The sequence below is a fragment of the Rhinolophus hipposideros genome (genome assembly GCF_964194185.1).
Source record: "Rhinolophus hipposideros genome assembly, chromosome: 21".
Taxonomy (NCBI): Eukaryota; Metazoa; Chordata; class Mammalia; order Chiroptera; family Rhinolophidae; genus Rhinolophus; species Rhinolophus hipposideros.
Window position 1 is genome coordinate 38,148,599 of NC_138067.1, and position 24,202 is coordinate 38,172,800.

The following is a 24,202-nucleotide window of genomic DNA, read 5'->3' on the forward strand; positions in this document are numbered from 1 at the left end:
CCACCCCACACAAGCTGCCCTCATCTCCCATAGTCGCCCTTGCCCTCTTTTTTCCAGCCACGCTGGCCTCAGATCTATCAGATTACCCTCCAGGTTTGCACTGGCTGTTTCCTCGGCCTGGGACTTGTCCCCAGGTATTCACATGGCTACCTCCCCACCTCCTTCATGCCTCTGCTCAAATCTCACGGAAAGACAAGAACTTCCCTGCCCACCTGTTTTAAACAGCATCCCACCCCCCAGCTCCCCACCCACCCTCACCTCCCATCTCCTTTCCCTGATTTTCCTTCAGGCCACTTAGGCTTCATGACCTACTATATAGATACGTGTTTAATTATTTATTCTTTATTTCTTCCATCAGAATGTGAACTCCTGGGGTGCATGGGTTTCTGCAGGTTCTGTTCACTCCTTCAGCCCAGTACCTGATACATAGTAGTTGCTCAACAAACATTGGTTGAATGAAGGGAGGAAGGAGAAATACAAGTATAAATGCTTAACACAGTACCTGGCACTGAGGGAGCATGTAACAAATAGTAAGGATGACGGTGATTTAGGTGAATCAGATAAAGGCCCAACCCTTGGGGCTCCCACTGCTGGGTACGCAGGAGACAGGCACGTATAGCTGGTTGCCACACCTATGATATGTGACATGCACAGGAAGTGACAGGTTGCAGGACCCGAGACCCTGAGGCTTCTGGGAAGCAAAGTTTAGCAAGGCTTTTGGAGGCTACACAGATACCTGCCTAGAAGAATGGGGGCGAGTGCTCCCAGAAGGGGCAGCAGGGCCCCAGGGAGAGCACATGGGGTGGGTGGGGATCTGTGCAGAGACAAAAACGGGGAAGCTTCGGGTCTCTGGTTTCATTCATTAATGAATGTTTATTTACTAAAGTCTGTCATTGCTCTGAGCAGCCAGAAATGGTTTCTGTTGATTGTAACTAAGAACCATGAAAGGCCTATGCACCTGCTATGACACAAGCGCTGGAAATACTGTGGTAGCCCAGATGATATTTTGCCCCTTGTGATGCTTAAATTCAACTGGGGAAAGTAGAAAAGAAACCCTGAAAACATACAAACTATCACACGGTAATTACAGGTGATGAACAGCACTGTGAAGAAAACGCACTGGAATTGATGTGGGATAATATAGTTGTTTTAGATATACTGTCCAGGGAAGGCCTCTCTGAAGTGACATTTGAATCAAAAGATAGGGAGTTGGTCAAAGCAAAGACCTAGAAAAGTGATCCAACTGGAGGGGCCAGCAAATGCAAAAAGTGGAGGGACCAGCAGGCGGGATTGAGCCTGCGTGTTTGAGGAACAGCCATGAGGCCCAGGTGGCTGGTATGGAGTAAGTAGAATTGCCAGGTCAAATATGGAATGCCCAGTTAAATTTGAATTTCAGATCAACAATCAATACATTTTTAGCATAGGTATGTCCCAAATATGGCACGGGATATACTTATACTAAAAAATGATTTGGGTTTGCCTGAAATTCAATTGGCCATGCTGTATTTTTATTTGCTATATTTTTATTGCAACCCTAGGAGTAAGCAGGGGAGAAAGTAGCGGGAGCAGAGGCCAGAGGACAAGGAGAGGCAAAAAGTTCCTTCCTGGAGCTTGCACATATCCAAAAGGAGACAGGATGCTCCTTGTGGGGGTCCCTATTATATGGGGTCCCCACTCCCTAGGCAGTGTCCCCTCTTCCCAGCCCCTTCCTCCCTTCCAAGACATCCCTCCAGATCTTAGCTGCTGGTTTTTTTTTTAGCAAATTTTAAAAATGATAATATTTTTATTTTTCTTCAGGGGAGAAAGTAACACACTCATTATTAAAGCAAACAAACAAATTCAAACCATGCAAAATAAAGAAATAATGTAGAACCAGAAATTTCCCCACTGTCCCATTCCTAACAGCGTCTAGCTTTGAAAGTTTTAATATTTTTCCTTATAACCTTTGATTTTTAAAACATGTAAATACTATCGTGCTCTCTTTGGCAGCCAATGTACTAAAATTGGAGTGATACAGAGAAGACTAGCATGGTCCCTGCGTGAGGATGACACATAAATTCGTGAAGCATTCCATATTTTTTTATTTGGCAATATATACAAATATTGAATCATTATGTTGTACACCTGAAACTAATATAATGTTATATGTCAATTTAATAAAAAAGGAAAGAAAATATTGTCATACAATATGGGCAATATGTAAATTGTTTTTCTTTCCCACATAAATTAACATGGGCATTATATCACCTGTATGCTGGTGGTATTTTTTTTTTCATGTTTTTAACATAAACTTTATTTTTGAAACAATTTCAGATTTACAAAAAAATTTCGAAGATAGTACAGAGTTCCCAGAAACCCCACACCCAGTTTCCTCTATTATTAAAATGTTAACCTTACATTTGTTATAATTAAGGAACCACTATTGATACATCACTATTAACTGAAGTCCCCACTTTATTCTACTGCATTTAAAAATGTTTAAATATAACTTCATTAAAATATAATTAGTACAATTAACTTCACTCTTTGAAAGTGTACAATTTGAAGAGTTTTGACAGATGTGTATTCCTATGAAACCACCACTACAATCAAGATTCAGAATATTTCCATCTGAATTTCCCCCAATTTCCCTCCTGTCCCTTTGCAGTTAATCCTTCTCTCTGTCCCTCAGCCTCAGGCAATAACCAATCTGTTGTCTGTCACTGCAGATTTACCTTTTCCAGACTGCTGTGAGTGGAATCAGATAATATGCAGCCCTTTGGGATTGGCTGCTTTCACCCAGCCTAATACATTTGTAATTCATCCATGTATCCTGCTTATAAATAGTTCCTTCCTTTTTATTGCCAGGTAGTTGTTCCAAGGAATGGGTCTACTGCAATATGTTTATCTGGTCACCAGTAGATGGACATTTGGGGTTGTTTCTAGTTTGGGGCAATTATGAAAACAACTGCTATGAACATTCCTGTACAAGTCATTGTGTGCATATGTTTTCCTTTCTCTTTAGTAAATATCTAGGAGTGGGATCGCTGGGTTCTGTGCCTTCGCATTCTTTTTGTGGCTGCATGGATGTATTCCGTGACATATTTTGAGCTCTGCTCATCACCTTATTTTATGTCATATTATTTATTTGTTCATGTATTTATCATCTATCTCTCAAGCATTTGTTTTCTGAAAAATAAGAAAAATGGCAAGGAGCCTAGACTCTGAAGCCAGGCTGCCTGTGTGACTTTGGAGAAATTACTTAACCTCTCTGTGCTTCAGTTCACACATATGTAGAACAAGGATAACAACAGTGCACAGGGTTGTTGTGGGATTAAATGAGGTAGAATACGAAAGTGCTTAGCACAGGGCCTGCTATGTAGACAATACTTATACTAGGGCTGGCCGGGTGGCTCAGGCGGTTAGAGCTGCATACTCCTAACTCCAAAAGCTGCCGGTTCGATTCCCACATAGGCCAGTGGGCTCTCAACCACAAGGTTGCCAGTTCAATTCCTTGAGTCCCACAAGGGATGGTGGGCTCTGCCCCCTGCAACTATAATTGAACACGGCACCTTAAGCTGAGCTGCTGCTGAGCTCCCAGATGGCTCAGTTGGTTGGAGCGTGTCCTCTCAACCACAAGGTTGCCATTTCGACTCCTGCAAGGGATGGTGGGCTGTGCCCCCTGCAACTAACAACGGCAACTGGACCTGCAGCTGAGCTGTGCCCTCCACAACTAAGACTGAAAGGACAACAACTTGACTTGGAAAAAAGGCCTGGAAGTACACACTGTTCCCCAATAAAGTCTTGTTCCCCTTCCCCAATAAAATCTTTTAAAAAAAATACTTATACTATATAGAATATACTGTTACATAGAAAATGTTTGTAGTTATCATTATTCACCATGCTTGGCACACAGATGGCATTCAATGAATGTCAGACTTCCTGGTTAAAATTTCAGCACCCTCCTCCTTAGAGGTGGTGGAACTTTGCTCCACTTCCCCCCACTCCCATGCCTGTTTCCTCATCTGTTAAATGGGGCTAAGGAGCCCATCTTATCGATGAGTGATGAGGATTAGACAAGACCATGTAAGTAAATTGTTTAGAGAGGGTCTGGCATAAAGAGCAGTGAAAAAATTGAGGAGGAACGTAAATGTGCAAGGATAGGGTAATTGTTACGTACAGTGTGATACACCAAAATTGAAAAACAATGGTGATAAAAAAATGCTTACTAAAATAACACTAATGATGAATAGCTGCACATTTACACCTTTGCCTATGTCTTTCTCTTCCTTTAAGAAAAATTCCTAGAAGTAGATTTAGCAAAGGGTGGACAGCATTGTTAAGTCTTTCGATGGATGTTGCCAAAAGCCTGCCTGCCCCAGATCACAGTTCTACAAGTGAGATATGAGAGTGGCTGTTATCTTATAGTTTTATCAGCACTGATTATCATACTTAAAAAATATTTTTGTGAGAGATAAAATAAAAAAAATGGGAATCTGTTTAATAGTGTTCAAGAACAAAATTCAACCGAGTAAATTTGCGGATCTAATTGGCTTTATTAAGTAATTCATGAATTGGGCAGCATCCCATCTAGCAACAGAAGGGCACTCGAATGAGTTGTACACAATGGAAGATTTTTATAGGTAGAAAGAGGGTGGGACGAAGAAGTGGAAAGAGTGGATTATTTCAGGCAAGGACACATTCCTTAGGGAAAGGCAGGGGGGTCTTATCAGGCAGATTACCTCACTAGTGTGAATCAGGAAATTCCAGACTGATTGGTTTAAAATTCCACTCCTGGGAGAGGCTGAAACTGCAATTAGGTTAGTTATTAAGTTTTTGTTTGGTGACTTGCCTTAGCAAAATAACTCCATTTTGCCTGTTTCTTTCTTTCTTTCTTTTTTTAAAAAATAATAGCTGTTTCATTAATTTATTTTTACCAACTCCATTTTTCTTATCCATTGTTTGCATTTTTAATTTTTGTTCATGTCCTTTGCCTATTTTTCCTTTATATTGATTTGTAAATGTTTTTTACATAGGGTGGACAGAAAGTTTGCTTGCCGTTCATTTTTTTTCCTTTAATTTTAAAACTCTGATAAGTTTAATGTTGGTACTGTATGTTTCCATATCAGTTGGTACAACTTACATCAAGTTTTACACTTAATCATTTTTGCAGACATGATATACACAAAGATACATATTGAATAACTGGGAAATCATAAAACTTCTGATCTATACTTTCAGGTTTGTTCTATCGTGACACTTCTTGTAAGGATCATCAGCATACCAGTTTTGCCTCTTCCAGAAAGACGTCATTTTATCCAAGAGTTTACTCCGGGTTTTATTGCAGTCGTCATTTTTCATAACTTTTTTCTTAGAACCAGCCTCCTCCTTATCCAGAGGCCAGAATGAAACAGAAGAAACATACAGATGATGGCTTTCACAGTCTTTCTCTTGCCTTTGAATGAACTGGAGTACGGTCCAGTTCTGACTGGTAGCTTCCGGACATTTGGAAGCAAGGAGACCATTCTATTGAGGATAGTTACAGTATGACCACATGTCAGGTTTCTGACAGGTGTGATAAGTCTGGGAGCAGAGGAAGCAAGTGAAGTTTGAATATGACTAAAATGTGGAGTGGACAGTACAGTACAGAAAACTAAGACAGGTATTCTTGGCACAGTTTCGATAGGCTGAAGAAGCCAAAATATTCAGGGGCCGTAAGATTCCATAATCCGAGTTTATTGGAAAAATGGCGCTGACAGACTTGCTCCATGCAGGATTACCATAAACCTTTAATTTGTAAAAAAAAAAAAAAAAAAAGCCATACCGAGGCAGCCAGTGGCTCAGCTGATTAGAGTAGGAACTCTCAACAACAAGGTTGCCAGTTCAATTCCCGCATGGGATGGTGGGCTGCGCCCCTGCAACTAACATTGAAAACGGCGACTGGACTCAGAGCTGAGCTGCGCCCTCCACAACTAGATTTAAGGACAACTACTGGGAGCTGATAGGCCCTGAAGAAACACACTGTCCTCCTATATTCCCCAATAAAATTAAAGAAAAAATATTTATGGTCAATATTTTTTAAAAATGCAATACCTGATGTTGCTCTCACCGCACCAACAAAAGCAGTGGCAAAGCAAAAGCAGCAGCAAAACAGGGGCTGCCATCTTGCCACTCCGTCTTACAGCAGCCTGCCACTTATCTTTTCTTTTGATGTACTGAAGTGTATCACTTTTATGAGGCCAATCCTCCTCACCCTCCTTGCCCGTTTCCATCCTTTGGGGGTCATCTCCTCACCACCATCTCCAGGAAGCCCTTTGTAGGAGGCTCTTTGGGGGCTGATTTTCATCTCCCAGGGCCCCAGGGCCTGATCCCCTATCCTAAGGAAGTCGTTGCAGCAGGTCTGTCACCAGGCTTGTTCAGGGGTCTATTCTCTGACTGAGATCCCAACTAAGTTACAAGGGCGCTTCCTTTAACATGGGTTCTAGAGCCTAATACCCTGTAATTTGTGCAGGGCATTGAAGAGGCAAAGGCTACACCTGGCCCTCTTCCCTTCACTGTGACCTGAATAAAATATCATCATCTCAGTTACTAGCCTTGCTTTTTTAAAAAACCAAGACTCTGTAAGGCGTAAAGATTTCAAAACAGTGCAAAACTAAGAATGTTTAATGCTGACGAGGATACTTCAAAGGGCATATTCCCCCTGAACGCTGGTGAGTGGGAGTGTGAACTGGATCCCTGTAGCACTGTGTGTCGCACTGTGTGGCAATGTGTGTCGCAGGCCGTGGGGAGGCAGCAGAGGGCAGTTAGCGAGCGCCTGGGAGCCAAAGTCGGGGAAGAGCCCTGGTCTGCCTCATTTAGTGTGTGTGACTTTGGGTCAAGGAAGTTAACTTCTCTAAGCCTCAGTTTCCTCCTCTACGAAACAGGGATAATTATAGTCCCTGTTGTTAAAATTATGCGGCTTAGCACCATGCATGGTGCATAGAAATGCTGGGCACCTCGGAACTGCTACTGTTGTTAAATCTTGAAAATGTACATTTCCTTTGACTCAGCAGTTCCTTTTGTGGTAATCTATTCAAAGGAAACAATTAGTGATGTGCACAAATATTTAACTCAGACTTTTTTTTTGGGGGGGGAGATTATTTATAATAGCAAAATATTTATCACAGCTTAGATGTTCAACAAGAAAGAGTGGTTAAACAAATTAGAGTTCATTGACAGAATGGCATCTTATGAAGCTATTAGAATTAATGGTCTTGAAGAATACTGTGGGGACAGAGCCCCAGAGAGCAGTTTCCAGGCTCTCGGCCTCACATGGAGGGGTGCTGGCTCAGGTAGTAGATGACCATCAGCTGTGGCTAGTTGACTGTCAGCTGTAACCAGTAAGCCATTGGCCACTAATATAACTGCCATGGCTTTGCTAGCAGAAAAGGGGGGCTAGCAAGAAGATGGTGGCTGAGCCTGCAAGCGGAGCAGTGAGGGTTGCGGACAGTGTGGCTCCTGCTTCCTGTGTCTCCAACCCAGCCACCGGCGAGAATATAGTGGTGTGACTCCCCTATCTATGGCTCCGTGGGTGTTCCTTTTCAGCCTCACCATGTCCTGCATTCTTATGTGGGGAGCGGGACTAGAGATCCCAGAAGAGGCTCTGCAGGCCACCCTGCATGACACATGGAGCAGCGAGCAGGGTCTCCCGCACGACAAATACTTAATGACATGGAAAGATACCGGTGATATTTATAATCTTGTCTTTAAAATACACCAATTTCTTTATAAATGAGTTTCCAATTCTGTTTTAAAAAGGTAAATGTACCAAATATATGGTGATGGAAGGAGAAATGACTCTGGATGGTGAACACACAATGAAATTTATAGATGATGTAATACAGAATTGTACACCTGAAATCTATGTAGTTTTACTAACAATCGTCACCCCAATAAATAAAAAAAGGTAAATGTACAGAAAGAATGACTCATAATGCAATCATTCACTATTTCTGCAGACATTAATTAAATGCCTACTATGTGCTGGGCACTGTGCTGGGGCAGAGGAAACGCACTAAACATAAGAGTATCTCTGAGGAGGTGGAATTGCGACCCATCCAACCATTCATTCAAAAAATTAAGCATCTGTATGCCAGTGGTGTCAGGGCACTTGGACACGTACAAAAACAAAACACAAAAATCCATGCTGTCATAGAGCTAATATTCCAACAGGGGAGACAACCGAAAAACAATAACTACAAATCGCTAATTATCTAGGATGTTAGGAGTGATTTGAGCAACAGAAAATAAGGAAAAGCAGACAAGGTGAGGGGTTTAGTAGCATGCCAGAGTGATGTTTGCTGCTTTAGTTAGGGTGGGCAGGAACAGTCCTACTGATAAGGCGACATTTTAGTAAAACCCTGAAGGAGGGGAGGGAAGGAGCCATAAGATACTGAGGGGACAGAGCGAACAGTCAGTGCAAAGACCTTGAAGTGGGAGAGCACCTGATATTTCTCTGGAAGAGCAAGGTGGCTGGAGCCCTAAACTCGAAGCGGTTATTCGAGTTTAGTTTATCGTTTTTGATGTGTTGGGGTTTTTTTCTCCCCCATATATACATTTTACAAATTGCTTTTTAAAAATCTTACAAAGACAATTATGATCAAATAGTGTCTTGGTTCGAGGTTAAGTTGCCGGATTCAAACAGGCTGACAGACCATCGTCCAAAACACTATTTGTGCTGTGATCCCAAACCAGCTAGTTCGCCCTTCTGAACCTCAATTTTTTTTTCTGTAAAAAGGGTGTACAATTGAGTTGTAGTGAGTAAGCACTTGGACGTGCGTCTGACACATAGTAAGTGCTAAAGAACTGTTTCTGGCCATTATTGCCCACTACCACCTTCCACCCCGTAATTCCTTTCGGGGGAAGGTGGGAAAAACTGTTACAAAAGAATAGTTGTTTCCCCTTTAAGGACCTGAATGGGAGCCAGTCTCCCCCTCACCTTTCCAAATTTCCCAATCCCTGCTTGGCATTTTCTGCCCGAAAGACTCGATTGGACAATCTGCACCAATCAGAGGCTGGAGCGGGCGCTGCCAGGCGTCCAGCTCCTCCCCTGAACGGGCCCTGCCCCCAGCCCAGTCAGCTCCGTTGCTATGGGGACTGGTGGGCGGCGAGGGGAGAAAGCCCCGGATGTTCGTTGGGGATTCAACATGGCGGCGGCAGTGGCCGCGGTGGCGGCAGCGCAAGAGAACTGAGGGCGGCGTGAGGGTGCAGAGTTCCGGGCCAAGCAGCTAGGCCGCGAGCGACTGCGGCGCCGAGCCGGTAGGATAAGCGGTCTGGCCGGGGGATTGGGGTGGGCCGGGCGATGGCGGTGGGAAAGCGTTTACGCAAGTAGGGGGCGGGGCCGCTGGGGGTCAAAGTTCACTTTGGTGGGAAGGGTCGCGTCGGGGGTGGGGGGGTCAACGCTGAGGGGGAAGGTAGGTTTAGAGGATGTCAGAGGTCAAACTGGCAAAGGGGGCGTGGCCAAGGGGAGCGCCAACTTCGAAATTTGAAGTGGGGGCGCGTTCGGGGGTGGGGGTGGTCGAGGAGAGTGTCCCAAAAGGGGAATCAAAATTAATAATTTGAGGGCAGGGTGCACCTCCCATGGTCAGAGGTCGCAACCATGGACGAGGTGGGTTGGACGGTGAAGGCAGCAGCCAGCGGAGCAGATGAATGAGATTTAGGTTGGGGGCCTCTTGTGGGATCAAAGGTGGGACGCGGCCAAAGGGCGCAAAGATCGGAATCTGACGGAGGGACAGGTGATGTTCCAAAGGGTCAAAAGTTAAAACCCAAGTGGGACACATTGCTGGGGACGAGGGGCAGGACATTGGAGGGAGAGGTCGGCAGTGCTGCCCGGTGGGGGGAGGGGAGCGCCCCTCCCACGGATAATGACAATAATAGCAAACACTCATAAACCACTTCCTACGGTTCTAAACGCTTTCCATGTTGAGTTTGGACTACAACCGTGTGTGGGTGCTGCCGTTAGTGAGAGGTGAAGGGACCTGGGGGTCCTCTGATGAGGAAGTTGTCGGGCTGGGACTGGAACTCGTGTGGGGCCCAGCGTCCTACACTCTGCGGCCCGGCGGTCATCACAGAGGGTAACAGTTAGTGAGCGCTAATACGGTGCTCATTGCCCCGTGCGCCTTATCATACCGCACTCTTGGGGAGCGGGGACGAGACAGACCCCCTTTACGGACAGAAACGGGAGGCTCGCAGAGCTTCTGCCAAGGGACGGAGGCAGATTCCAAACTGCATCTCAACTCCAGAGCTCCTAGCCCTGGAGGCGTGAAGGTCGGCTTCTGGGAGCAGGGACTGGCCGCTCCCTGACCAGGAACAGATTGTCTGCGTGGCCTCCCTGGAAGGGTGTGATCTGGGAGGAGAGGTTCCCGTGGGCCGTCCCCTGTTTGTGTGTGGCTCAGAGTCCACGGAGTCTGCCGGGCTTCTGGCTGAGGAGGGAGGCCTTGGGTGGCGCCCTGTACAAAGTGGGGTGTTCTCTGTCCGGAAAACCCCAGGCTCTCATCGCGGGCCTCAGTAGCTCGCACCGCCTTTCCTTCTGCTCTCCTCATCCCTTTGCCTCCGTCCAACCATCCGGGCCTCTTTGCTGCTCTTCAACTCCGTGAGCTTATGCGTCCCTCCAGGTCTTTGACCTTCCTGTTCACTGTGCCTGGAATCCGTTCCCCACCCTGCCCCCTCCCACTCAGTGTCACTACTCACAGCCCGACCAGGACCACCCAGCTCTCCCTGCCCTCAGACACTCTTTCTCTCACAATTGTTTTCTCCACAGCCCGCACTGTGTCCTTGTGTTTCTGTTGTCTGCTTCCCCCATGAGAATGTGGGCCCCTCGTTGGAGCACCAATTTCTCCATGTTGTTTTCCACCCTGAGTCCCCGCACTGCCTGGCTGGTGGGGGTTGTACGTTGGGCACTGCACCGGGTGCTGGGACTGCAGCAGTGGACAAGACACACAGAGCCCCTGGCCTCTGGGGACTCTCAGGGCCCCTTGGTGGGAGCATACGGGACCCAGACGGGTGACACATAGCTGCATCTCTACCAGCGGTGATGTAGCCTGCAAGGATATGTTCACAGAGCCAGAAGACTGCCCAGACCCTGGGCCCCCACCTGGGCTGGCAACTGTGTCCCTGGGCAAGCTCTAAAGGATGAATAGGAGGGATGAGAAAAGGCTAACCAGGCAGAAGGAAAGGCCTGCGTGTGAGGGGACGTCAGGGAATGGGTGCAGAGTTGGGGGCTTGTAGGCTACGTGTTGCCTGTGTGAGATCCCGAGGGTGCTTGGCCGCCTGGGCAGGGCAGTGGAGCAGAGGCAGACAAGTACTGGCCTATGTCTGTGGAGCTGTGAGTAGTACAGAGAGCAGATGTTGGAGCAAGGATGCCTGGTTCACACCCTGCTCCATCACTCACAGGCTGTGTGACTGTGGGCAGGTGGCTTAACTTCTCTGGGCCTCAGTTTCCTCTTCTGCAAAATGGGCATAATGATAGTGACTACCTCATAGAATCGCTTTGAGGATACACAGTGTAAAGTGCTTGGCCCGAGGCCTGACACGCGGAAGATACCGTGTATGCACTGATGTTGATGCTGCTCCTGCTATCTGGGGGGGCCTCAGAGATGGTGGAGGGACCTCTTTCCACCTGCCTCCTGGCTTTCTTGGGCAGCCATCCCACTCCCTGGCTCTGGCTGGGCTGCTGAGTGCGCACACCCACCAGGCCCCCTGGGAGGCTGGCGCAGCCTGGGGCCCTTGCGGTACCAGCTCATTCAGCGTCTCAGGACTCGGCACAGAGAAGGAAGGACACGGCTTTGGCATTGAAGAACCACATTCAGGTCCCTGCCCTGTCACTTACCAGCCATGGGACCTTGGGCAAGAGATTTCTTACTTGCCAACGTTGTTCCTTATGATACATTTTAGACTAGGGAAAGAAGTTGAGCTTCAATATGATAAAACACCTACGCCTCCAGCATCAGGCCTGCGACAGAACGCGTGGTGGATGCAGTTAAAGGCCCCACTCCTCGGCCCACCCCTCCCAGCCCCCCTGCCAGGGGGAGCCTCTGTACTGGATTTGGCATCCTGCGTCCCTCTGCGAGCTTCCACACTTGTGCTGTCCCTGACTCTGTTCACAAACGCCAGCGCAATAGCTCTCCGTCCCGGCGCACATCGCTGCACAGTGCAGTCACCTGGAGAGCTCGCACAGGTGCTGCTGCCCAGGCCCACCAGAGAGATTCGGACTCGATGCACTTGGCCTGGGGGGGGCCAACATCAGTACAAGGTGGTCATGCTGGCCAGGGTTGACCACCTCTGTGTTACAGTTTTACAGATCATGTAACTGGAATCATGGAAAACAGCCTGCTGCTTCTGCTCAACATTAGGCTTTGAATATTTTTCCGTGTGGATGGATGTCAGTCTAGGGCGGGTCATTCGTTTTCCTTGCTATTGAGTGTTCATTTGTTTGTGATTGTGCCACACAGGAGATGTCTGTTCACCTTTTGGTGGCTATTCAGGTGGTTTCCTATTGGGACTGTAACAAACAGCGATTCATTGAACTTTCCAGAAGGTGTTTCCTTGTATACTATGGCCAGTCTCTCTTGGACTGGACTTCCCAAATTGCTCTCCTAAACACTTGTACCATGTGCTCCCCAACAGGGCTTGAGGGTTCCTTTCTTTCCGCATCCTACTTTGGGCAAGTTTATGGCCTTTGACGAAACGATTTACTCAGCCATGAGATGGTAGGTTTTATGACCCCCCATGCTGATGGGGGACAGTTGGGGAGATGGTTCACATGACAGGCTTAGTTGGGCCTGACCCTTGCCAAGCACTGGAGGGCTTCATCCTTTGCCCTCTAGGGCATCCAGGACAGTGACCGCAACTTTGACTCAACTCTCCTTGGGGGACTTCGCCCAGGGCTGAAAGTTGGAAAAAGAAACTATACTGATGGAACCTTCTCCGGGAGGAGGCGGGGAAGAAGGAGCTGTGCTTAGAAAAGGATGGGCAAAGCCTGTCGCACTCTTGTGTGTCTGACCATTGGTCCCAGGGGTTACCAACAGCCCAGAGTGATCAGGGTGGGGGAGGGGAGGCACAGGGATGGTAGGGATCCAGAGAGGGTGCCAGTCCCCCCTGGGGAGTCAGTGAGGACTTTCTGGAGAAGGAGACAACTGCTCGATGAGAGTGAGCCAGGCCTACTAAGGAGCCAGAAAGAATGGGACAGGTAGTGGGTACAGGAAGTACAAAGGCCCTGAGGGCCGAATGAGTTTGGGATGGTCGGGTGCCACACTGCTCGGCCAGTGTGGCAGAGCAGGAAATGAGGTCAGGGAGCGGGGACATGTGGCAGATGCAGCATGGGGTTTTAGGCTGCAGGGGGCGGAGCGGATTTCACTTTGTGTGTAACAGGGAGGTGTTGCCGGGCGTTAGGCAATGTCTGGTTTTCTTTCATAAAGATTGCTCACGCTGCCGGGTCGGGAACAAATCAGAGGCAGCTGCCGGGGGACCCGAGGGGAGACGTCTGTGATGGTCCACAGAGGGTGGTAGGACGAGGGTAGCAGTGATGGGGGTCCTGTGTGCTGACCAAGATGACGAGTGCGTACTTCGCTCACATTAACTCATTTGATCTTCACAGCCTACAGTATAAGGTACGTAACTGTTATCATCCCCATTTTAGAGAAGGGGAAACGGAGACCCAGAGAAGTACATGACTTGCCTAAGGTCACACAGCATGCAGGTGGCAGAGGCAGGACTTGAACACCACGCTTTGGGCTACAGAAACGCTGCTTGTTGCGGTTGCCCTCCAGTGATTTGGAATTGGTTTTGATAAGACAAAGCCATTTCCTGTCCAGTTGGTTCTTACCCAGGCCGCTCTATATATAGAAGCTCTTTGGGGGCCTGTTCAACCTGGGTAGTTTCTGGGCACTGGGTCCCTCCCTCCCTCAGGGCCCCCCCAAACCCTCTTGCCTTTTTTGTCCACTGCCTCACCCCTCCTTGTCCTGCTGGCTCACTGTGAACCAGACTTCCTGGCCAGACGCCTCTCGGGGTGTCCCCAACAGCTGTTTCTCCCATTACCTGACCCGGGAGCCGGGCGGCCACAGAAGCTGCCAGCAGGAAGCAGTCTCCTTCCAAGTCACAGCCAGGGAAATGGGACCTTCCCGACACAGCCACCCATTTAGGGCTAGGGCTTATTGTGTGCTAGCTGCCTTGGCCCACAGGAAGGTTGGCGGTGGGGGTAGGGGGGAAGGAGTGTCAGAAAGGGAGTTTTCCCAAGTCTCAGGGGAGCCAGCTGTGGCGGATGTGACCGAAACCACCCCTCACTACAGCCTGTCTCCTGGGGCCCTTTGGTTCTGCCCTGACCTTCGCCAGGGTGCGAGGTGATCTGCTGCTGACCTTGGGCAATGGCGACTTACCGGCCAGGGCCATACAAGCCACACGTTCCTCAGCCTAACCGCCCCCCACCCCCCCAGCCCAACTGGGGGCCCCTTGGGAAGACAATGTTGTTGGTCACCGGTTAAATGGGCTGTTGGGAGGATTGGAGGAGATCAGGCTGTAAAGTGCTTACGTGGTAAGTGTCCCCCTCTGGGTGGAGAGTGTCCCCCTCTCGCCTGCTCCAGCCTCGCGTGATGGTGCAGTCACCCCAGCTCCTGGCATACTGGGCACCGGCTGTGTGCTTTATGGCCCTCATCATGGTGGCACCTCCCACAGACCCTGAGGAGGACGTGTTATTAGCCTCGTTTCTCTTTTCCTGCCTTGTACTTTTGAGCAGGCCCATTTTTGCTCCATGTGTATGTGTTACCTATTCTCCTAAACAATCACTGCACATGGCACAAAGGGGTATACGATGACAAGGACATCTCTTTCCCCTCCAGCTGGTGGTCCCCTTCCCGGAGACAGCCCTTGTCGCCAGTTTCTTCTTTTTCTTGTGATGTTTGTTCCTGCACATGTTCTCCCCCCTTTGTTTTTCCTTTAAATGGAGCCGATTTCCCATGTTTGTATTCTGTTCTGCCCCCTTGCATTTTTCATTCTTAAGTTCTGTGTCAGGACACAGAGTGCTTCCTCGGGTTCGCTGTGGCTGGGTCATGTTCTGTAGCAGCACACATCCTCGCAGATGACTGTGCAGGCCCTTCCGGTCCTTCCCTCCTTAGAGCAGGGCTGCGCACGCCTGTGAGCGCAGCTGTGGGTTCACCTCTGGAGGGGGGCGGGGTGGGGCGGGTCTGAGCTGTGTGCCCCAGTAGCTCTGGTAGCTCTGCCGGTGGTGTTCCCATTTACACCCCCAGTCCCACTGTCTGATGGCACCAGGGTTTCCTCACATGCTGGCCGTGTGGTCGTGTCATCTGACACTTTGACCTTTGCCAGTCAGGTAGGTGCCAAATGGTCATCACTGTGGCTCTGGGTTTTTTTTTGGGGGGGAAAGGGGACAGGACTTTATTGGGGAACAGTGTGTACTTCCAGGGCTTTTTTTCCAAGTCAGGTTGTCCTTTCAGTCTTAGTTGTGGAGGGCGCAGCTCAGCTCCAGGTCCAGTTGCTGTTTATAGTTGCAGGGGGCGCAGCCCACCATCCCTTGCGGGACTTGAGGAGTTGAACCAACTACCTTGTGGTTGAGAGCCCACTGGCCCATGTGGGAATCGAACCGGCAGCCTTCGGAGTTAGGAGCACGGAGCTCTAACCGCCTGAGCCACCGGGCCGGCCCTGGCTCTGCTGTTAATATGAGTAAAGTAGAACATCTTTCTGTTGAAAGCTCTCTGAGCTTCCTTTTCTGGGAACTGTCCATTTGTGATATTTTTACTTTCCCTGACAAAGGGAAACTGAGGCACAGGTTGGCAGCCCCACAGCAAGTCAGTAGAAGATCCAGGGCTGGAGCCCAGGCCTCCCTGGCTCCAATCTGGAGCTCTTATCCTGTCTAACACAGCGGAGGTGGAGAGCACGGACTCTGAAGCCAGCTTTGCCACTGGCTGTGTGATCCCAGACAAGTCACTTCATCTCTCTGTGTCTTGGTATCCACATCTGTGAAATGGGGATGTTAATGGTACTTCATAGGCTTGTCTTGAGGTTATAAAAACATAATCATCAGTCAAATTGTATGGTAAGTGCTCAAAGACTGTTAGCTGTAGTATTAGTACTTAGAGTATTACTCTGTCTGATTAGTATTAATGGGCACTGTTCTGAGTGCTTTCTGTGAATTAACTTGTTGGATGTTCTCAGCACCCCCAAGATGTGTTACTATTATTCCCCTTTTTATAGGGGAGGAAATTGAGAACCTGCGAGACTTGCCTGGAATCACAGAGCCAGCAGGACTGGGATTTGGCCCCAGGCTGCTCTCTGTGGGTCTGGCTCCAAGCACTATGGCAGGCCACCTCTGCCACCCCCTTCACTAAGCCAGAGGGATTAGGAGGCTTTCTCTCATCTCCCCCTCTATCGTGTCCTCATTGCAGGCAGGCTGCAGTGGAGCTTTGGAGGGGAACACCTTGACAGGTGGGAGCACCAGGCACGGTCCCCACATGGGGCCTCCCTCTGGTACCCTCCCTGCTTCCCCCCAGGTGCCCCAGCCTGGAAACTCCTGATAAAGCAGCATTGTGCTGAGGTTTCGGCTGGCTTCCCCAGTCTGGTTTCAGCCACTCCCAGACAACGGGAAGTGGCCTGTTGTCCTGGGCCTCCTCCCCGCCCTCCTCTCCCCTCTATCCTCCCCTTTGCAGCAGTGCTGGGAATGGGGAGAAAGTAGGACATTGTGGGAGGGCAGGGCTCTTCTGTATATGTCCCCAAGGTGAGACCCCCGAGAGAGTTCTGCCCCCTCTCTCCCTAGGAACCACTCCTCTGCTGCCCCCAGGGGCCTCAGCCCTGTCCTCCCTTCCCCCACATTGTCCCCCACACTTCCACAGCAGTTTGGCCCACGTTACTTGATTCTGATACACTGTGTGTGTATATATACATACATATATACACACATATACATACACACACACACACACACACACATATATGAGGTCGGACAATTATTAATAAGTTTGCAAACTCATCCTAGAAAAAGTGCCACATACCTCATTGCTGAATGTCACTACAGTCACCTTCCAAGTACTCCCTTTGGGAAGCTATGAATGACACCAGCGCCTAGTCCACCCTTCAAAGCGATTTTGGAACTCTTTTTCTGGAATGGCCATCAGAGCTGTTGTCGTATTACCTTTGCTGTCCTGAATGTCATCAAAATGTCTTCCTTTCAATATTTCCTTTATCTTTTGGTAAAGAAAGAAGTCACTGGGGGCCAGATCAGGTGAGTAGGGAGGGTGTTCCAATACAGTTATTTGTTTACTGGCTAAAAACTCCCTCACAGACAGTGCCATGTGAGCTGCTGCATTGTCGTGATGCAAGAGCCATGGATTGTTGGCAAAAAGTTCAGGTCATCTAACTTTTTCACGCAGCCTTTTCAGCACTTTCAAGTAGTAAACTTGGTGAACTGTTCAGTTGGTACAAGTAATTTCTCTGATATCAAAAAAGGTTAGCAACATCGTTGCAACAAATTTGCAAACTTGTCAGACTATATATATATATATGTATATATATATTTATATATATATATATATATATATATATATATATATATATATATATATGGAGAGAGAGAGAGAGAGAGAGAGAGATATGTAAAGGCACATATCAGTTTGACAGACAATGAGAAGGTGAACAAACACTTCACCACACCAAGGTGAAGACAGAGACCGCAGCGTCCTGGAAGCTCCCGTCACCCTGTTGTTCACAACCCCAATAGTGATCACTCCCCTGAACTTGAAGGTCACCATGTCCCTGCTTTTCCTGGTAGTTTTTACCAGGAGTGCATCCCTTAAAACGCCACCTTGCCCATTTTGAACTTCCCATAAATGGGATCCTCCGATGGCCTCGTTTGCGTCTGCCTTCTTTTATCCTCTGTCTGTGAGGTCCACCCACACGTCGCGTGTGCTCAGCCGTTCACTCACCCGCACTGCTGTGTAGTGTGCTAGGGGGTGAACAGACCATAACTTACTTTTGTCTCCTGCTGTGCAGGTGTGGACGTCCTCTTTGGACATGCCCCCTGGGCATGTGTGCACGCATTTCTGCAGGGAATGTGCAGGGTGTATTGCATTGCTCTGGTCAGAAGGTGGGGTCTCGTCACCTGTAGTGGCCCCACCACGCAGCTTTCCAGAGTGGTTGCCCCTGTGTACACGCCCAGCAGCTGCACCACCTGCTCACCAACACTTGGTCTGTCAAACTTTTTCATTGACCTGTTTAACGGTGTTCTGTTCTTCTGCAAAAGTCACACGGACGTGCTGGTTACCATTGAGATGAGTCCCTCGCGTTAGTTTCTCCTCTCCGTGTTCCATCCATGCCAGCTCTTATTCATCCTACCACTAGGAGTCAAGTGCTTCTTTCTTTTTTTTTTTTCTGCCTTTTTTTTTGTTGAGAGCCCGCTGGCCCATGTGGGAATCGAACCGGCAGCCTTCGGAGTTAGGAGCACGGAGCTCCAACCGCCTGAGCCACCGGGCCGGCCCCCAAGTGCTTATTTCTTGATAGGCCCTGTGCTGGGGCCACAGGACCCAGAGGTGAGCACAGCAGGCTCCCTCACTGAGCTCAGTCTGGCAGGGGACACAGACCTTGACCAGACAGTGGCACAGAGGCAGGTATTCACCCCCCACCCCCCACCCCCCACCCCCATCATCCCCCTGTGACCCTGCCTCATTAGTGGGCATCCTATCCATCCTGACTGAGCCAAGAACATGGTGTCATTCTGACTCCTCTCGTCCTCTTCCACGCGGTCAGGAAAGCCTGTTGCTCTACCTTCAGAATAGAACCTGGTGCCTTTCACCCCTTTTCATCATCACCCCCAGTTCAAACCACCCTCATCTCCAGCCTGGACTACTGCCGCGGCCTCCTTCCCCCTCCACCACGGCCCCCACACGAAGCCAGAGGGAGCCTGAGTCAGATCACAGAGGGAGCTTGGGTCAGATCACCACCCTTCCCTGCTGGGCACCTTCCTGTGGCTTCACCTCACCTTTGGAGGCTCTTTGAAAAGCCTCCAAAGCCCCATGAGATCTTGGCCCAGCTTTCCTGCTCGCTTTTTTGCCTCTCTTGCCCTACCATTCCTAGAAAAGTCCAGGCTGGGTCCTGCCTCAGGTCCTTTGTTCATGCTGCTCCCGCTGTAACCTGCCCCTCTCTCTCTCTTCCCACCTTCCCCTGCTTGACTTTCTTTGTAGCACTCATCATTGCAACTTATGTCACATTATGATTTGTGGGTCTGTTAGTTACTTGCCCCCACCTCCCCCCAACTTAGCTTCGTGGGAGGTTGCTTACTGTCCCTTCGTTGTGTCATCGGAGCATGGTGTGTAGTAGTTGCTCAGTAAACACATGTTTTTTGACTGACTGACTGAATGAATGAATGAATGAGCTGTAGTAAGTGGTGAGTGTTATTGCCAGCATGTAGGATGGGGGGTCCACCCTGGGTGAGGAGTGCAGGGCAGGCTCCTTGGGGAGGAAATGGCACTTGCAGGATGAACAGGAGTTAGCCTAGGGAGGAGGAGAGTACGGACACCCAGGCCGAGGGAGCTGCCTTGAGAGGTCCAGGCGGGAGCGGGCGGGGGTACTGGCGGAGTTGAGACTCGCATCAGTGCCTGTTCTCCTGGTGGTTGGATCTGAGTCTTGACAGACTCGGCCTCTCCATGGCTCAGTTTCTTCCTCTAGAACTGAGGCTACTCTGGGTATCCTGGGAGAAGGCCTGAAATAACCTCGGACCTGGGGGGTCCTTATTCCTTAGGCTGATTAACAGGAAAAACTAACTGAGGGTTTGCGCATGCCAGGCCCAGTGCCCCGCACAGCACTGCCATGCTTCTGTCCGAGCCTTCCTGGAATCCCAGGAGGTGGCTACGGCCATCTGACCCGGTTCCCAGATGAGGAGGGTGAGGGTGACACCAGTGATGTGTGCCTGGCCCGTCCTGCCACCTGGTGCTGAGCAGATGTGCTGGCATCTCTTCCTGGTGCTGATTTGCATTTCCCTGGTGTTCAGTCAGGTGGCGCGGCTCTCCACGTGTCCCTCAAACATCTGGAGCTCCTCTTCTGTGAAGTGTCCATTCACGTCGCAGGCCCGTTTTTCCCTTGGGCTGTCTGCGTGTTTCTTTTTATTTCTTTGAGTTAAATCCTAGATTCTAGAGGAGAACCTTTGTTTCTAAGATGTTACACTATCTTCTCCCAGTCTGCAGCTTGCCTTTTTTACTTTTTTTTATTGTCTTTTCATCAACAAAAGTGCTTAATTTTAATGTAGTCACATATGTCATTCATTCCTTTATAGTTTTATGGTTTTGCTTTTCACATTTATTCTGTCTTCATTCTGGAATTGGGGTGTGTGTGTGTCGGGGAGGTAGGCCTCCAGTTTTATATTTTCCACCTGGATGCCTGTTTATTAAAAACAGATCACCTTTTCTCCACTGCTGTCCTGATCATAAATCACGTCTCTGTAAGCGGGTCTGTTTCTGGGAGCTCTCTTCCTTTCCCTTGCTGTTTGTCGATTCCCGCAGCAATACCACACTGGCCTCATTTCTATAGTTATAATAAGTCTTGATCTTGGGAGACTGAGCTCTCCCACTTGTTCTTCTAGAGAGTCTTGGCCACTCTTGGCTTTTTGTAATTTTGTTTAAATACCAGACAAACATCTGTCACATACACAGACATGACATCAAGCCTTCCAGTCCATGAGCGCAGTCTGTCTCTCAGATTTATGTCTTTTCTGATGTCTCTCAGAAAAGTGTCATGGTTTTCCAGTGCAGTCCTTGCCCACCTCTTGTTGGACTTATTCCGAGGTGCTTCGTGACATGGGAGGGGGCGCCTTGCTTCTTAGGTTGGGCTGCGCTGGGCAAGGCTCCCACAGCATCGGCTGCGTCCCCCTCTCCCCTCCCCTGCTTCCCCTGGCACCACCCCTGGGGCTGCGTCCCCCTCTCCCCTCCCCTGCTTCCCCTGGCACCGCCCCTGGGCCCTGGCAGAGGGAGGGCAGGGCGCCCACAGAGGAGGTTGTAATTTTCCTGAATGATTTCAAGGGCTAATTAAAGGTTTTCCTTGACTAATCAGCTTACGGTTTAATTATTGGGGAATAGGCTCAGGGATGCGGGAAACAGCTCTGCTGGGGTCTCCTCACAGCGTGGCAGAAGGAGTCAGGGCCCAGCTCTACCCTGAGGGGGTGGCAGGGCTGAGGATACCCTGGCACCCTGCAGTGGGCCAGCTGGGTTTCTCCGTGCCTGTGAGAGAGGAGCTGGAAGGCAGCAGGTGCGGTTGAGCTTAGAGTGGGTCCCTTCCCGCTTTTAATCCTTCCATGGCTCCTGCTGCCCAGGTGGAGGCCAGGATCCAGGCCCTCCCCGGGTCCCCAAGGCCCTGCCCCCTTCTGCTTGCTGGCTGCACTTCAGTCTGGCTGGCCTTTGTTTAGTGCTCTCACTTCTTTTGTTCTTTGGGTCTTGGCCTGAAGGTCACCACCTCTGGGAAGCCTTCTCAGGCTGCCCCGCCCAGCGGGAGCAGGTCCAGAGCAGGTGATAAGCTCTGCCTGCCCCTTGCCTGCTGACAGGGTAACTCAGCTCATTCCACTGCTGATAAGTGCATCCGGAAGGGGGTGCCTGGCCTGGGCCCTGTGGTCCACCTTTTGAGTTGCGGGGGACCCAAGAGAAGTGGTTCAGGACTGGCGCTCCCAGGTGATGGCTGGGAGTAGGTGTTCAGGCTGGGAGGACTGTACGTGCGGTGGCCGAGTTCTTCCCAGGGAAGGGGGCTAGCTGGACTAGACCTGACTGAGGATGGGCTCCTGGAAGATTGTGAAGGGGGAGGGGACCCGGAGATGGCCGTGCCAGGCCTGGCTTCATTCCTTGCATTCCGTGTAACAGGCCCCAGACTCCCCTTGTCCCAAGGTGGGGGAGGGTGGGCGGCAGAGAGGGGCCTCCTGGGCACTAACCCTGCCCTGCTCCCCTCCCCTCCCCCTCCTGGCTGCATGCCTCCTTAGTCTGTCTTAGTTTACACTCCCCCCCCAGGGGCTCAGGCCTGGGACTGTGTCCAGCCTCCCCCCACCCCAATCCCATGCTGACCCCTGGCTGCACCTTGAAGTAATCTGGTGGGATGTTGATATAGGGGCACAAGTCCAGACCAGACCGTTTTGAATCCCAATCTCTGACTGTGGGACGTGAGCATTGGGTTTTGTTTTAAAGCTTCCTGGGTGACTCCAGTGACTGAGCTGGGATGAGAGCCACTGGCCTGCAGAAAGGACAGCAAACATGTATTCGCTTTTGCGATGTTTGGGGCCCTTTGTAAGGAAGGCTTCGGACATGGTGTGATGAAGTCAGGTCACCCTCAGCCACACTATGGGAAGGTACGACTATTCCGCCCAGGTTACAGACGAGCACCTGAGGCCCGGAGAGCGCTCCTCCGCGCCTGGCCGCGCGTGCGTGCGTCCTGTCATTGTCCTGCCCTCCCCACTTCTGGGCAGCAGCATGTCTCTGTCTTATCACATCCACACCCTTGCCGCCTTTCCCGCCTCATTTCTGCTTCCCTTCCCCCCGCCCCCACAAAAGCTTCCCAGACTTCCCTGTTTAGAGCCAGGATCCTGCTGAAGGCACAGAAGGGAGATGGTTTCTACAGGCCCAGGACAAGGACAGGAAGGGTGCTGATGTCACTGCCAGCCACCCTCCCTCGCTGCTCCTGCCACCTGCAGTGGGGGGAGGGCCCCTGTCCCACTAAGGTCAGGAGTCCTGGGGCCGGCCTTGCAGCCTTGCGGGATGACTGTTCAGGTGGGTAGACCCTGACAGATCCTGTGACCCCCAGGCCCTCTCCGTGGGTCCAACAATCTGGTATTGTCATCTGTTGCCATTACCATTTCAGGCGTGGCCAGTGGTTTAATTTCAGCAAAGGTTTATGCTAAGATGTGGTAATTGCATTGCAGGAGTCTTATTTGATGGGAATGAGAGAGAGCCCAGTGCTCCCATGCCCAGCCAAGGGCTTGGGCCCCCGGCTTCTCCCTGGGCCCCTCCTGGCTCCAGCAGAGCTTCCTCTGTGACCCTCTGGCCAGGCCCAGAGCCCCAGAGAGCTCTGCGTTGGTTCCCCCTGGAGCAGGAGTCTTGTTGCCCCCCAGGGTAGCTGGGTGGGTGAGGGAGGCCGCTGTGTGTGTGAGGCTGAGCAGAGGGCTGCCACGACTGTCCTTGTGACTGTTGCCCATTACTGTACAGTTACTGGAGGCAGGGTACATGTTGGGATTTCGTAGTTAAGATTCAGGGAGGTCACCGATCCATAATTCTTTGCTATGATGACTAAGTCACAATTTCCTTTTGCAAAATGTTTAAAACCTTTGTATTACGGAAATATTCACATAGACTCAGAAGGACGGTCTAATGCCCTGTCCACCTCCCCATTGCCGGCTTCAGTAGTTACCTGTCGTGACCAGGCTTTTTCATCTGCACCCCACCCCCACCTCCCAGATTATTTTGAAGCAATTCAAAAACATGTGCTTTAGCTATAAATATTTCAAATTTTCCTTCTATAAGAGAGAAGGAATCTTTTAAAAAAATAGCTGCAATACCATTGTCACAGGAAAAAAGACATAGTAATGCCTTCATACCCCACAGTTCCCCAGTCGTCTGTCGTCCGATTTCCAGCTGGGCTCTTTGATGGGCAGGGCAGTCAGGTCTGTGTTTTGCGTTTGGTTGGCAGGCCCCTTACATCTTCCCTCGTCCGTGAGCTTTCCTCCTTTGGCTCCACCATGTGTTTGTTGTCTGGGGTGTTTCTCTATCCGAGACCCGGGTTTTTTGTTCTCTAGAGTTTTCCAGTCGAGATCTGGCTGGTATATCTAGTGGTGTCGTCTGATGTGTCCCTCTGTCCCCTGTACTTCCAGGCAGTTGGGGCTTAGGTCTAAGGCTCAGTGCGATTCAGGGTCTCTTTCTTTCATTGGCGGCGCTGTCTGTGAACACCAGGTCCACGGTAGTGTTGGGGTGACTTTGGAAATACATTGAATTATGTTTTTAAAAAAGTGAGTAGATTAAAAAAAATTCTTCAGTTGCACCGAGGAGGGCTGGTACCCCGAGACAGCAGATGGGACAGGGGGAACCTGAAAGACTGAAGTTCAGGAACTACTGGGAGCAGAGGGCTGAGCGTGCGCCCCCAGCTTCCGGTGAACCAGTAGACGCACAGCTTTGTGAGCCTCACTTTGCTAGGATTGTAGGGCCCCAGCTGAGAGCCATTCCCG

At 50.0% G+C, this 24,202-nt stretch overlaps 1 protein-coding gene and 1 pseudogene across 3 annotated transcripts in view; one reads left to right on the forward strand and one right to left on the reverse strand.

The window, feature by feature from the left end:
• Positions 1-5,208: 5,208 nt before the first annotated feature.
• LOC308489879 (large ribosomal subunit protein bL35m-like) lies at positions 5,209-11,852 on the reverse strand (annotated as a pseudogene). The gene is made up of 3 exons: positions 11,846-11,852; positions 11,561-11,733; positions 5,209-5,766 (listed from the first exon to the last, which is right to left on the reverse strand). The product of its transcript is annotated as a large ribosomal subunit protein bL35m-like (transcript).
• The window catches only part of PAK4 (p21 (RAC1) activated kinase 4), a 45,430-nt gene continuing 30,348 nt past the window's right edge, over positions 9,121-24,202 (forward strand). Inside the window, exon 1 of one of the 2 annotated variants that reach the window (XM_081030742.1) lies at positions 9,121-9,276. The gene's annotated coding sequence lies outside the window, so the exon portion shown is untranslated. The remainder of the gene's footprint in view (positions 9,277-24,202) is intronic. The other variant, XM_081030744.1, reaches the window with a different exon arrangement.